This window comes from Myxine glutinosa, chromosome 1 (assembly GCF_964187855.1).
Source record: "Myxine glutinosa chromosome 1, kmMyxGlut1.1, whole genome shotgun sequence".
In the NCBI taxonomy this organism is placed as follows: domain Eukaryota; kingdom Metazoa; phylum Chordata; class Myxini; order Myxiniformes; family Myxinidae; genus Myxine; species Myxine glutinosa.
Window position 1 is genome coordinate 123,780,519 of NC_136261.1, and position 13,243 is coordinate 123,793,761.

The window sequence follows — 13,243 nt, forward strand, 5'->3', positions numbered from 1 at the left end:
CTTTTAAAACCACGCACGGTGGCCAAAACCGACAACTATATTGGCAAAAAACGTTCGTTCATTGGACATACAGGCATACAGTGGCTCATCATAAAGATAGCTAAAGAAGAGTAAATCCATGACATTTTCAAGAAAGAAAAATATTTACATTGACTGTAATGTTCTTTCTCTACCATGCAGCAACAAAACCAAAGTAAATGACAATCATATAAAAGGCATACCTTAACAAATCTTGAGACAATTGATAGCCAATTATAGGAAGTATATAATTTATCCTTTAGCCTTAGACACATCTTGAAGTGATTGTACCTTGCATTGCAAATCCGTTGATTTTTCACACAAAATTCCTGCCCGGTATCTGCCTCATGGCCAACACAAGCATAACTGAAAGCGACACAAGTTCAGGTTCAACACGCACTCAAAATTTGCCTATCACCAGGAGAAAACCCATAATCATTTAGGACACAACAATCTGTTTTTGCCTCAAAGAATGTTTGCAGCAAGCATCGAAAACATGGCCATTGTCTAAAGCAGCCTGTACCTGACAAACTGGAGGAAATAAAGGATTTATACATACATATTTGGCATTTCCTTGAGTTTTTTGAACATGGACATGAATGAAACTCTATAAATCCCCCACTTTCTAAAACACGCCCAACAGCAACACCCAGGGATAAAACATTTGTGAGACAGGCGGTTTTGTCGATGAGGAGCAAAATCTTCACTTACTTGTAGTACACATACTACATGAGACAATTGTACAATGAAATTAGAGGTACAATGCTTGAGCTTCTGAAATCTTGGCAAGGATTGAATTATGAATATCATTTTTAGAAAGGGAAAAAATTAACGGAAGTAAATAAATCTTTCCCTGGTGCTTTCATGGTCCCAGTAAACACATTCATTCAGTGCTCTCGGGCATGCAAGAAACGGAAACGTGCATGCAGGTGCATCAATCTTCAACGTGAGCTACAAACGCGCATGTGCTGAGTCCTATATTCGCGTGCAGAACTCTTCTTTATGAAAAATAAATCACAAATAAGTAAGATCTTTTGAGCCTTTGTGCAGGTTCGGATGTGCAAATTCATGGAGGGCGTCTGTGATTATCCATTTGTCACTGGTTCAACCAATGAAATCCGAACGGTCATTCAGGAATGTCAAGAGAAGCATTAAGTAGAGGTTGTTTTTTTCTTTAGATCAAAAGAAGGAGAATTGAGCTTATAACCTGGAACTACATCTTGTTCCACAATTGCTGTATATGGAATTTTTCTTGATATTTAATGTGCTTTCTATATAATTTGGTGATAAAAAGGACTAAGAGATGGAATTTCAGAAGTGTGCTGCCATTGATGTAGCTATTTAAAATTCTGTGTGTGAGAGGAATTTTAAAATGTCAAACATGAATGGAAATGGACAACACATATGATATCAATGTATGAGGAGTGTCAAAAGGGTTATTTTCTCCATTCTATGTCGTTTCCATCCAGTATCGAGCATTCTTCGCAGCAGTGCTTGAGTTTCTTAATGCATCGGAAGAGAGGTCATGTTTTAGGCTCGGAAACTCAGAAAAAGGAACATTTTGTCCCCTTGTAAGTGCATACATGCTAAATTTATAATTTTGTCGGGAATGAGATGAAGGTATAAAAAAACAAGACTAAGTATCACATAGAGCTACAAAAAGGTGAAGATGATTTTAAAAAAACTTTCCCAAGAACAAGAGGAAAAAATAGAGGTAAATCACCTGGCAATATTCGCAAGAAAAGATATCCATCTACAAAATAATATATCTTAACATGGTGGGATGCACTCTTTTCCAAGTGTAAATTAGAAATTATGGGTAGTTTTTAAGTGGTTGGATAACACGCAAGTAAAAGACTGTTAAGCTTCATGTCAAAAGATGAAACAAAAAATGCTCGAAGTTAGTCAACTGCATTAAAAAAAATAATTATACCTACCACTTCAAATGACAATAAAGGCCTCTGTATTTTAAGGTATGCTAAGGTGTAGCACTCTCCATTGTAGAGATAAACCAGAAACATGTTAGAATGCAAATAATTATGTTCCAGCTGGATTTCTTACACATGACTCAATTTAAGGTAGCACACAACAGGAGATTGAGTGAACTCGTTTGCAAAGAATCTCAAATGGGGTACTGTACACTATTAAACACTTGAAGTACAACTCTGTACATTCTATATTGCTTTGCCGGGAGGAGGACCTGGATGAATAATGGGACAAGGAGGGCGAAGAAGTGGGAAAGTAAAGGTGATCTTCAGCTCGGTTTGGATGGCCAAAATGGAACAGGTCGAGTATCAGGTGGAGATGCAGTTATGCCTTTAGCAGTTAACTGTTCTGCGAGGGCACAGGGCTTGTGAACAGGTATGTATGTAGTCATATTCTGGAGTGGGTCCAGTTCGTTGAATCAGTCCAATATTGCAGTGATGCAAAAAGTTCAGTAGCCTGCCAAGTAATTCTGGAATTAGGACAGAAAAAAAAAATCAGATTTGTTTAAGAATTGCTATAATTAAAATTAAACATTTCAATGATTTTGAACAACTCAGTTACGTCTGGAAGACAACATTATATGTACATGTACATGTAAATATAATGTATAAACAGAATATATGTACATATATTTATATATATACACACACACACACACATATATATCATCTATATAATAATACCGTAAGGACTCGACTTTGTTATCCCTTTTACGCCGCACCCAGTGACCCGATGCCCACGGCACTAATGGATTTACCATCTACGAACCGCGCTATTTGTTTATCACGTACAGCCACACTCGTAAAATCTGAATTAGTCGACTTTGGGGCCCAAAAGCATCCGATTAACGGCCGATACGACGCCATCTTACGACGCCATCGTATTGGCGTCTGCTGGGCGAAGGCGAAGCAAGCCGTCCGCTGATTGGACAGTCGAGTGGTGTAAACATGGGTGGTGTGAACCAAATTGTCTTTTTATTCCCTTGAACATTTTAAATTAGGATATATAAGGAAACGTCTTTATCGTCATTTTAATAAAGTTAAATGGAGTGACGTTTTGGAAACGTTTTTTGAAGTTTGAAGTTTTTTCGAATCGAAGTGAAGAAGTTTTTGAAGTTTTGATTTTGGAAACGTTAAATGGAGAAACAGTTTCACAGGAAGAGAATGCGATGCGATGAAGAAGAATCCATCTTTATTTTATTTTTTTGAACCACAAAAGATTGAAGCTCCACGAAGTCAAGAATGTGAAACTACGTGAATGTAATAAAATAAAAATGTACATAAACGACACAGTTCTATGAAACCGTTTCACAGGAAGAGAATGCGATGCGATGCGATGAAGAAGAATCCATCTTTATTTTATTTTTTTGAACCACAAAAGATTGAAGCTCCACGAAGTCAAGAATGTGAAACTGCGTGAATGTAATGAAATAAAAATATACATAAACGACACAGTTCTATGGAATTTTAAATCGATTCATTTTCACATGAAGAAAATGAGGCGCAGATGAAGAAGATGACTGCATCACCGGAATTCACCTAAGGTTTTTGGCGTATCTTTCAAGTTGTCGTGATTTTGTGAAAATCCTGAATATTCCTTTGGTTTTGTCGACACGTTTTGTTGAGAAGACGATCAACAAAACATTTTCCTTTTTGATTGACAGGTTACAAATGTGTTCTTGAATAGCCGAAATGTCGCGTTTTTTAATTCAAGTTGAATAGGTCTTGAGGCCTTTATTAATAATCTATATAATAATACCGTAAGGACTCGACTTTGTTATCCCTTTTACGCCGCACCCAGTGACCCGATGCCCATGGCACTAATGGATTTACGATCTACGAACCGCGCTCTTTGTTTATCACCTACAGCCATACTCGAAAAATCTGAATTAGCCAACGTTGGGGCCCAAAAGCATCCGATTAATGGCCGATACGACGCCATCTTACGACTCCATCGTATTGGCGTTTGCTGGGTGAAGGCGCAGCAAGCCGTCCGCTGATTGGACAGTCGTAGGCGACAGCAAGCCGTCCACTGAGTGGACAATCCTGAGCATGCATTTGTGCCGGTGTCGTCGATCGCGGTGTACGCTAACCTCGTCAGGTGGGTTTACCATAATTTCTTCCATATACTGTGATTACAACGAAGTGAAACCGATCAGCAGCCCATCAGTATCATATAAAGCAATAAATACCAAGGCTTCAGCTTCTGAAAGCTTAAAACAAAGTGTACTTCGCCGAGTGACGAAACGTAGGCGCAGGCCTCGGCCCTACCTATCCAGTTGTTGTTTCCGTTGTATAAGGGGGGAAAAAAACAAACATTTTGGCCTCAGACCTTTGAGAGTACGTCGTTCTGTGAACTTTTTGAACGGGCCTCGTATGCCATGCTTCGTTAACGTTGGGTTGTTTTTAAATGATTTGAAGGATTAACTTAAGCACCGTGAATAGAGCAGTTTATTGTTCCTCAAAGGCTGGCTGCTACGTGCTAGCCAGTGTGTAAGTTGACTCAATATGATGGTAACTTTTCAATTCCTGCATTGTCTCTGAATCAGCTGGCTGAGTCATATTGGCGTAGGGTAGGTCATGATCAGCCCCCCCCCCCCTTTCGTTTCACCAACTCCTGCATCTGCCACCGTTCATGATTATCAAAGTAGGCTTTACCCTGTTCACGATAAGGTAGAAATCAGAGTTGTATACGAAGAGATAAAAGGATGCCATTGACTTCGAGACGGTACGTGATATTTTCAAAAGTATATCGTAGCGTTGTCATTTAAGTAGATTGCAATAAATACGTTGTTCATATACGCACTCTTCATCCTCATCTTTCTTCCTAACTCTTACTCGGACAAGCAAATCCCCTATGCCATCCATAAGGGTACACTCTATCCATACACCACATCCTCCCTTCCGTGGATGTTCCACGGGTTTCGGCTGGTCTATATAATAATACCGTAAGGACTCGACTTTGTTATCCCTTTTACGGCGCACCCAGTGACCCGATGCCCACGGCACTAATGGATTTACGATCTACGAACCGCGCTCTTTGTTTATCACGTACAGCCATACTCGAAAAATCTGAATTAGCTGACGTTGGGGCCCAAAAGCATCCGATTAACTGCCGATACGACGCCATCTTACGACGCCATCGCATTGGCGTCGGCTGGGCGAAGGCGAAGCAAGCCGTCCGCTGATTGGACAGGCGAAGGCGAAAGCAAGCCGTCCACTGAGTGGACAATCCAGAGCATGCATTTGTGCCGGTGTCGGCGATCGTTGTTCATATACGCACTCTTCACTCTCATCTTTCTTCCTAACTCTTACTCGGACAAGCAAATCCCCTATGCCATCCATAATGGTACACTCTATCCATACACCACATCCTCCCTTCCGTGGATGTTCCACGGGTTTCAGCTAGTTCCTAATTAATCACACATCTTGAAGTGTGGCATTTTCTGCCATATTCTGCCATAACTGTGCCACATACCTTGAAATGACAATCAACAAATCCCCTTTAACAATCAGCTTTTCATATACGTATTGGTCTCACTGATCACCCTGACAACATCCAACACCACCTGTGCCAACTCTGTATATAAAAAATAATATACTCTATTCTCCCACTATAGAGAACCAAAGGTCTCTCACATGGCTCCCTTGCATTCATTATTTCCTGTCCATCTGATCTCTTGCAAACAAGCTGGCCACACATTTTTCAGATCAGATCATCAAAAATGTCCCTACCATTCCCTGTGAAACTACCATAATTCCAGGACGCAAGTTTGAACTCCTCACCCGATGTGCTTCAACATAGCCAAATGACAAGATGGTGCTTGCTCATCCACCCAAGCTTTGTTTACAGTAACTGGATATCGACCTGGTGTTTCCTGCTACCCCACACAACCCCTGCTGGTGGGGCCCACCTCTATTGGGAATTCTGCCATTGATCACATTCACTCTTTTTTTGGACGATCTCATGCCCATGGTTATTACCCTGAGGGTTTTACATCTGAGTGGCCAATCATGTTGAAAACCTCCAACATGAAAGGCGATGGATTTGAATTGGGAATTATTTCTCCTATCCACCAGTTAACAAAAACAATAGGGCATTTATTGCTATGGATTTTGTCAGCTTCATTCTCTTAGATCCACACAACTCAGTGTAGCAGGCTCATTATGCACAGATGTAGGGATGTTATTGGAAAGTGGAACAATCTTTGGAATATGGAGACCATGAGTGTCCAAGGAGACGCTTGATTTTTTCCCTTCACTTAGGAAAAGGTACTACCCCCACAGAGGCCTTGAGCCCCATTGTGTCATACTTACTTGGTAGATGGCCATCTTAGTAGATGATGTGAAAGAATACTGAGATGCTTCTTTAGAAATTAATTAATTAATTATTATTTTTTGTTTTTATTATTATTTTGTTTTGAGCATCATGCCATTGTAAAAAAAGATGATTCAACCTCATAGAAAAGCAACATCATTGAGGACAAAGGAGAAAATTACTGGCAGTTGAGGAGTGGGAAACAGGTTGATTTGGAATGAATCCAGGAAGGAGATCTGACAGAAAAGAAAAACCACAGGTAGATGGGGAGGGTGACGTGAAAAACCAGCAGGCCCTGAATGGGTTTCTTTCATCTCCCCTTCCTGTTCAGGCTGGAGTTCCCCAAGGCAGTGTTCTGGACCATGTGCTTTTTCTGGTCTTTATCAACGATCTATCTGACTCTCTTGAAAATCTTCTCCATCACTTTGCTGATGACTCCACTCTCTACTGCTCCATACCTCATCCCTCAGATCGGCAGTCTGCAACCTCCTCTCTCTGCAGACCTGGACAAAATCACAGACTGGTCAAAAAAGTGGAACATGTCTTTCAATCCTGACAAATCTCACACTCTTACTATGTCTCTCCGAAAAGACCGACTGGAAAACCCTCCAATCTACTTTCTCAACAATCCTCTCCAAGAAGTTCTGTCGCTCAAGCTTTTGGATCTCACCATCTGCCATGATCTTTCTTGGGAAAACCACATTTCCCAGCTGGCCGCCAAAGCCAGTCGCCGACTGGGCATCCTCCGTCGTGCGAAGTCCTTCCTTCGCACATCTGAGCTCCTCACCACATACAAGGCTTTCATCCTCAGCTCAATGGAATACTGCTCTCCCCTCTGGGCTGGTGCTCCTGCCTCAAACCTAGCTCGGCTTCACGCTGTTGAAACCAAAGCTTTCAGAATCATTGGAATCTCCCGCGATGAAGCTAACTCCAAGGGCCTTTCACTTACTCACCGCAGGCAGGTTGGTGGTCTTTCTGTCTTCTACCGACTCCTTTCAGGCCTTGCTCCCCCAGCTCTCTCTGTGCTCTGGCCCCCAAATATTCCTGCAGGTCGCACAAGATCTGCCAGCCACCCTCTGATGGTTAAACTGCCGAAATCTCGGCTCTCTGCTCACCTTCACTCTTTCATTCCTCTTTTCTCCCGCCTGTGGAACAAACTCCCACACTCACTTCAATCCCACTCCTCCCTCCAGGTCTTTAAAACAGCTGTTCACCACCATCTCTTATCTTCCCCCTTCCAAAACCTTGATCTTTTCTACCCCTGCTAATTTCACCCCAGATTCACTTTTTTGAAATACCAACTTCTTTCCTGGAAGTCCTTGCAGTGTCCTTGTGTTTTATACTTCTCCCACCCTCCCCCCCTTCCCACAACCTCCTCCCCCCAAGCCCTCTCCCTACCACAGATCTCCCGATGTCCCTGCTCTCAAATGTTGTGTTTGTGTGCTTCCCCTTATCTCCCCATCTTAGCTACCGCTCTCCTTATTATATACTTTGTGTCTTTTTGATTTTTTTTTGTGTGATAAATGTTCGCTCTTTCACGAGCCTCGATTTTGTATCCAAAAAAAAAAAAAAAAGTGGAGTGCCAGTGGAACCACCTTTAGAGGCCATTTTCCCCCACAGAGCAGGGGTTAGCCTTTTTCAAGCACCGTGGTCCCCTTTTTAAAGCAATGTTTTATGGCCAGATGCCCTTCCTGCTCACCAACCCTGTGAGTCGCCTCTTCACCAACCCTGTGAGTCGCCTCTTGCGACACACAAGGAATTACCAGTGAACTGGTACTCAATTTGCCGACCTCAGAAGGATAACAGGCTGAGTCAACCCCCCTGGTGTTAATTCAACGATCGACCAGGATTCGAACCCAGGATCCTAGGATCCCAAGCCAGCCCCCGAACCACTAAGCCAACACCAGGCTTGGAGGGCTGGTGGATAAGCAGGAAATACAAATCATGGGTGGAAATGGATAACAACAGTATATGGGCGATATGGCAGTGGGCTGCCAGCTTGAAGCATCATATGGAAGATTGGAAATTTAATGACAAGGATAAAATTCAAGAAGTGAAAGAAAATGAGGAAAGTATGGTGAAGTTAAGCAGATGGTTTAAACTTTGGAAAACTAACAAGGAAGGAGATGTGTATCCTGGTCAAGTTATGGAGATAGAAGGGAAATAGGCTGGGATAAAGTGAATGAAATGCATAAGAAGTGTTAGAACACCAAACAGGCCAACAGACGGTGCAATGACAGAGCAGAAGACATATAGCATCCTGACCTCTTGGATGATGATGGGGATCATATCTTGATCTTAGGTTTGCATGGAATCCAGGAATAAAAGCTGGGATGCAGATTATTATCATTTAATATGCAGCTTGTGGCTGCTGGTCGCATAATCGCTGGGAGCACGGCTGTGCCGCTGTTGCAGTGCCCCCTGTTTCCAATAAGCTGGTACTCATTTTGTCGACCTCGGAAGGATGACAGGCTGAGTCAACCCACCTGGTGTTGCTTAACCAGGTTAAACACGACAGGGGCTCAAACTCAAGAACCTAAGACCCCAAGGCAGCCGCCTTAACCATTAGGCCAACACCAGGCTTTGGGATGTAGAGGTTCTGGCCCATACAGCAGATTAATATTCCATTGTACTAAATGCAAATGTCTTGCAAGCCTGGAGAAGCCCAGGGGTTCCCAAAAGGGGGTATGGTGATTTGCTTTACAGGGTGTTCCAAAAAGACCCATACAACTTTGGTTGCCAATACATTTATAAGCACAAATGACAGTTGGCTTCAGAGACAAGCTTAGAAAAGCAGCTAACCCAAGACAGGTCAGGGCTGATAAATGAGACCGGAAATTAAAGGTACTAAACATTTTCTAGAACTCTATCAGATAAATAGGCCATATGATTGGCTTGTCAGTCATTCTGGAGAGGCACATTGATATGTTAACTCTATTACATGTCATGTTCCAAGTACGGTGGCAGACAAGATTCTGATATTTAAAGAAAGTGTGCTGTGAGAGATACAACCACCACAATTCTGTCATTGGGTTGAAGAACTGTTGTCATAATGAGGAATCATCAGGAGAAGAAGAGTGTTTTCCATCAAATTTGAGAGAGAATTGAGGTCAAACAATAACATAATTGAAAAGAAAACATTGGCAGAACAGATGAGAAAGCACCATTAAGGCCCACATGCCATTGGCATGCAAGGGGGACATCAATATCCCAGGGCAGCCTTGAATGGCACAAGCAGATAGCTTGGTGAGCAGAGTAGGATGCCACAGGGAAAGAGATGGAAGACTCTGTAATATGTCCAAAGACACAACTTGACCTCATATTTAAAGAATCAAGATCTACATCCATTGGGAGAATAAAACTAGCACATCCATAACTGAATAAACAGGGTAAATCATTTTTATAACATTAAAGGCTCCAGTCATGGACTGTGTATTTCACATCCTCATCCAGGCCTTAAATGAAACAAGTAATAACTGAAGAAATGGAGAAGTGAAGAGAAGGAAAAATATTCTTCGAGTTTTTGAGGAACAGGAAAACCTTCCGTATGAAAAGGAACAGGTGTTAACTGTGAGGAAGGACATGAGAAGGTAAAGAATTCCAGAGCTTAGCGGGGAAGGGAAAGAAACAATCGTCATAACAAACCACCCTGAGTTGTCAATGGCCACACAATAATCATGTGACGTAGTGGCTTGCCAAGTATTTTGTCGTCCATCTAATGGTGGAAGTATACAAGCAGCGAGTTCTCAGGGGCAGAAACCAAAGCAATATCGATAGAAAAGGGAAAGAGCACCAACATTACCGTGTAATTCAAGCAAGTTGAGTTTTGGGGTCAGATTGGGAGAGTTGATAAGTCGGATTGCTTTAGACTCGACTCTGTTACATGAGTATGTCGAGCTAGAACCTCCCTAGATGTGAAAGCCGCAGGAGCCAAATCAGCAACCCTAACCCAAACCCTAACCTTGGCGAAAGGCGTTTCCAAACACAGGCAAATCCTTGAGGATTGAAACATCCCCTGCTTCCGAGTGCAAAAGGCCTTCGGCTTCGGAATAGATTTACGTTCTAACAGGACAATGACCCCAAGCATACAGCCAAAGCAACACTGGAATGGCTTCAGAACAAGAACGTGAAAGTCCTTGAGTGGCCCAGCCAAAGCCCAGACCTGAATCCCATTGAGAATGTGTGGAAAGACTTGAAGATTTCTGTTCACTGATGCTCCCCATCCATCTTGAGAGATCACTAGATCAATGCTTTGTGAAAGCAGCAAAGATCACTAGGCCAAATCAATCTTTCATATAATCGGAGCAACTGCTCAGATGATAAGAATCGACATCTGGACAGGACTCAGTTTCTTACAGGCAGACTTAGCTATTTGTACAATGTGACGTTATCAAGATATATTTGATGTTACAGTAAGTAATACCAAGAATGTTATTTATTGAGTGGTAATATTTATTGTAGAGCTTTCAAAGGAGATGGGAAAGTTGAGAGGTGTTTTAGAAAGGGAAATATTAAGAAATTGAGTTTTAGAAGCATTAAACTCGACTTGATGACATTTGCCCCACTGAAAAATTCCTATGCAAATCCCAATTTATTGGGGTAGTCGTGATAAAACCAGCAAGAGGAGATGGAGCAGATATGATGAAGGTAGAGGAATGTAATGTTGAGTCGACAGCATATGAACGCATTTGGTTATTTGTAGAAGAAATAAGATGATTGATAAAAAGAAGAGTGTTGGAGACAACAGAACCCTGAGGGACACCACTGTTGATAGGGAAGGAGGAGAGGTTGAACCATTGTGGAGATAGAACGGCTGGAGAAAAAGCTTGGTATTAGAGAGCAGAGTGAAGGAGTAAGGCTGAAATATGGGAGCCTGGAGATCACATCTCGGTGTCACATCCTGTCCAAAACTTTCTAGATATCAAAGACTTTGCAAATAGTAGAAGTCATAGCAATAGGACAGTAGTTGCAATAGATTGTGCTAATGCATATTTCCAGGAAAGAAAAAATAATTACGTTTTTACATAGAAGCAAAATAAATGAGCAAGCACAGGTGCAAGTTCTGAAGCGCAATCCTTCAAGATAGGAGGAGGAATGTCATTTAGTCCGCTTGCCTTGTTTTGTGTCCAAAGAAAGAAGTAAAGTTTTGACTACATGAAAATAGATTATTGAGAAAGGCAAAGGATTGGTAAGGAGTGCATCAGGGGGTGTTAGCATGGTAGTCATCCAATGTGGAATTAGAGGACAAAAGAAAACCTAAAATAGTTGCTTTTTCTGTAAGAGGGACAGCTATAGTATCATCAAAATGGAAAAGCGAAGGAAAGGTCAGGTGACAGAAATGATGAGAGATAATTATGAGCTTTTGGCTAAAGACCAGAAATATATATTGGTGAAAGAAGAGAAGAGGTTGTCACACTATCCTCGGATAAAGGCTGAATGTGAGTCAGAGGAAGAAGACTTTTTCCAGGTCCGATATGCCAATTCCCTTGCACGAATGGCCATAGAGAGCAGGAATGGTTGAACCAAAAATTAGAAGAAGAGATAGTCTTTAAAGAGAAGGGAATATACTGTAAGCCTCAATTCCTGCAACAATAACTTCAGCTATATGCTCTGCAGAGATAGAGGCATCACCGAAGGAGAAGCAGTAATCTTCCCAAGGAAAGTCAAACTAGAATTTCCATAAAACAGTCCAATCAGCACTATTAAAGCACCAATACTGGCATAACGGTACGGTATAGAGAGAGCAGTCAGAGGAGGAGCAGCAAGTAAAGAGACATTTACAAGATGTTTACAAGGGGTCAGAGGAATCAATTGGGGGGCAGGGGGGGGGGGTAAAGTGTAGCGATAACGCAGCTAATAGTGATTGGAGGTGAACAACAGGTGCAGAGTGTTGGGATATAGGTGATAAGTGGTCAGGCCTTTATGGAAGAAAAATGACAACCTCAACAATGAATACAGATTCAATTATTTAGCTTTTTACCATTTTAAGGGGATGTTTACTGGTAGCCAAGAAGTAGGTTTCAATTTCTAATCCTAATCAATGGGGCACTCTTTCGGCTGTGTTGCAGCCATTGTTGCTGCAATCAGCACATTATTTGACGTGTGCAAGAAGGACCTGTTTTTCGAATCCCATGGTCAAGTCTCTTTTGGAGCTGAATGCCAGAGTGCGACAGTCCAATAAAGCTAAAGAGCAAGGGGAGATATACAAGGGAAATATAAACATGCAACAGTAATGGCAATAGATGATGCAGGTGCACAAACCAGATAGGATCACAAAAGATAGAAAACGACGATGTTTTTTAAATAAAACATTTTTTACCTCTTTCAAACCCGTACACACATATGTGGCTCTCAGAGTACGACAGGCTCTTTGAATTTCTAAAGCACTTTGACCCAGTAAAAAAAAAAAATCCAATGTTACCTGTATAGCAGTTCAGCAATGTGCATCCATTCCGCAATTCCCTTCAACAAATTTAGCATTCATGCCGCTCATGCTAGTCTCTATTTAAGCTTAGAATACTGTATATTCCTTTGCTCAGGAAATTTTGAAAACTAATATCTGTTTTAATCCATGAGCTCGGGTTTCTTATCAACCCAGCTGAGCAGAACAGCAGAACAATCTGCCGAAATTGCTTCCTCTGGTTTGGCTTGTGCTCCTATTAACGAATATTTTGCCATACTGCAAAGTGAAAGAGTCTGAGGAATCCTTAATTAAATTGTACCTAATGGGCATACATGGATGAGCATTGTGGATTAACTTCCAGATTATGATAATTATACAGACAGAAATGCACCAAATGTCCTTTTCAAAGTTGAATTACATTATACCAGAAAAACCATTATACCTTCTTTTCAGCACCTGGTTTTCCAAATTTAAGTACTGTGCGAGTTGGCGTACGTTGTTTCACTTCTCTCCTGTTTA

The 13,243-nt window shown here is 41.6% G+C and overlaps 1 protein-coding gene across 2 annotated transcripts in view; it reads right to left on the bottom strand.

Moving 5' to 3' along the window:
• LOC137427978 (synaptotagmin-9-like) overlaps positions 1–13,243 on the bottom strand; it is a 218,062-nt gene that overhangs the window by 70 nt on the left and 204,749 nt on the right. For both annotated transcript variants that reach the window (XM_068117857.2, XM_078776706.1), the window contains exon 8: positions 1–2,473. This exon is cut by the window's left edge and continues 70 nt beyond it. The gene's annotated coding sequence lies outside the window, so the exon portion shown is untranslated. The remainder of the gene's footprint in view (positions 2,474–13,243) is intronic.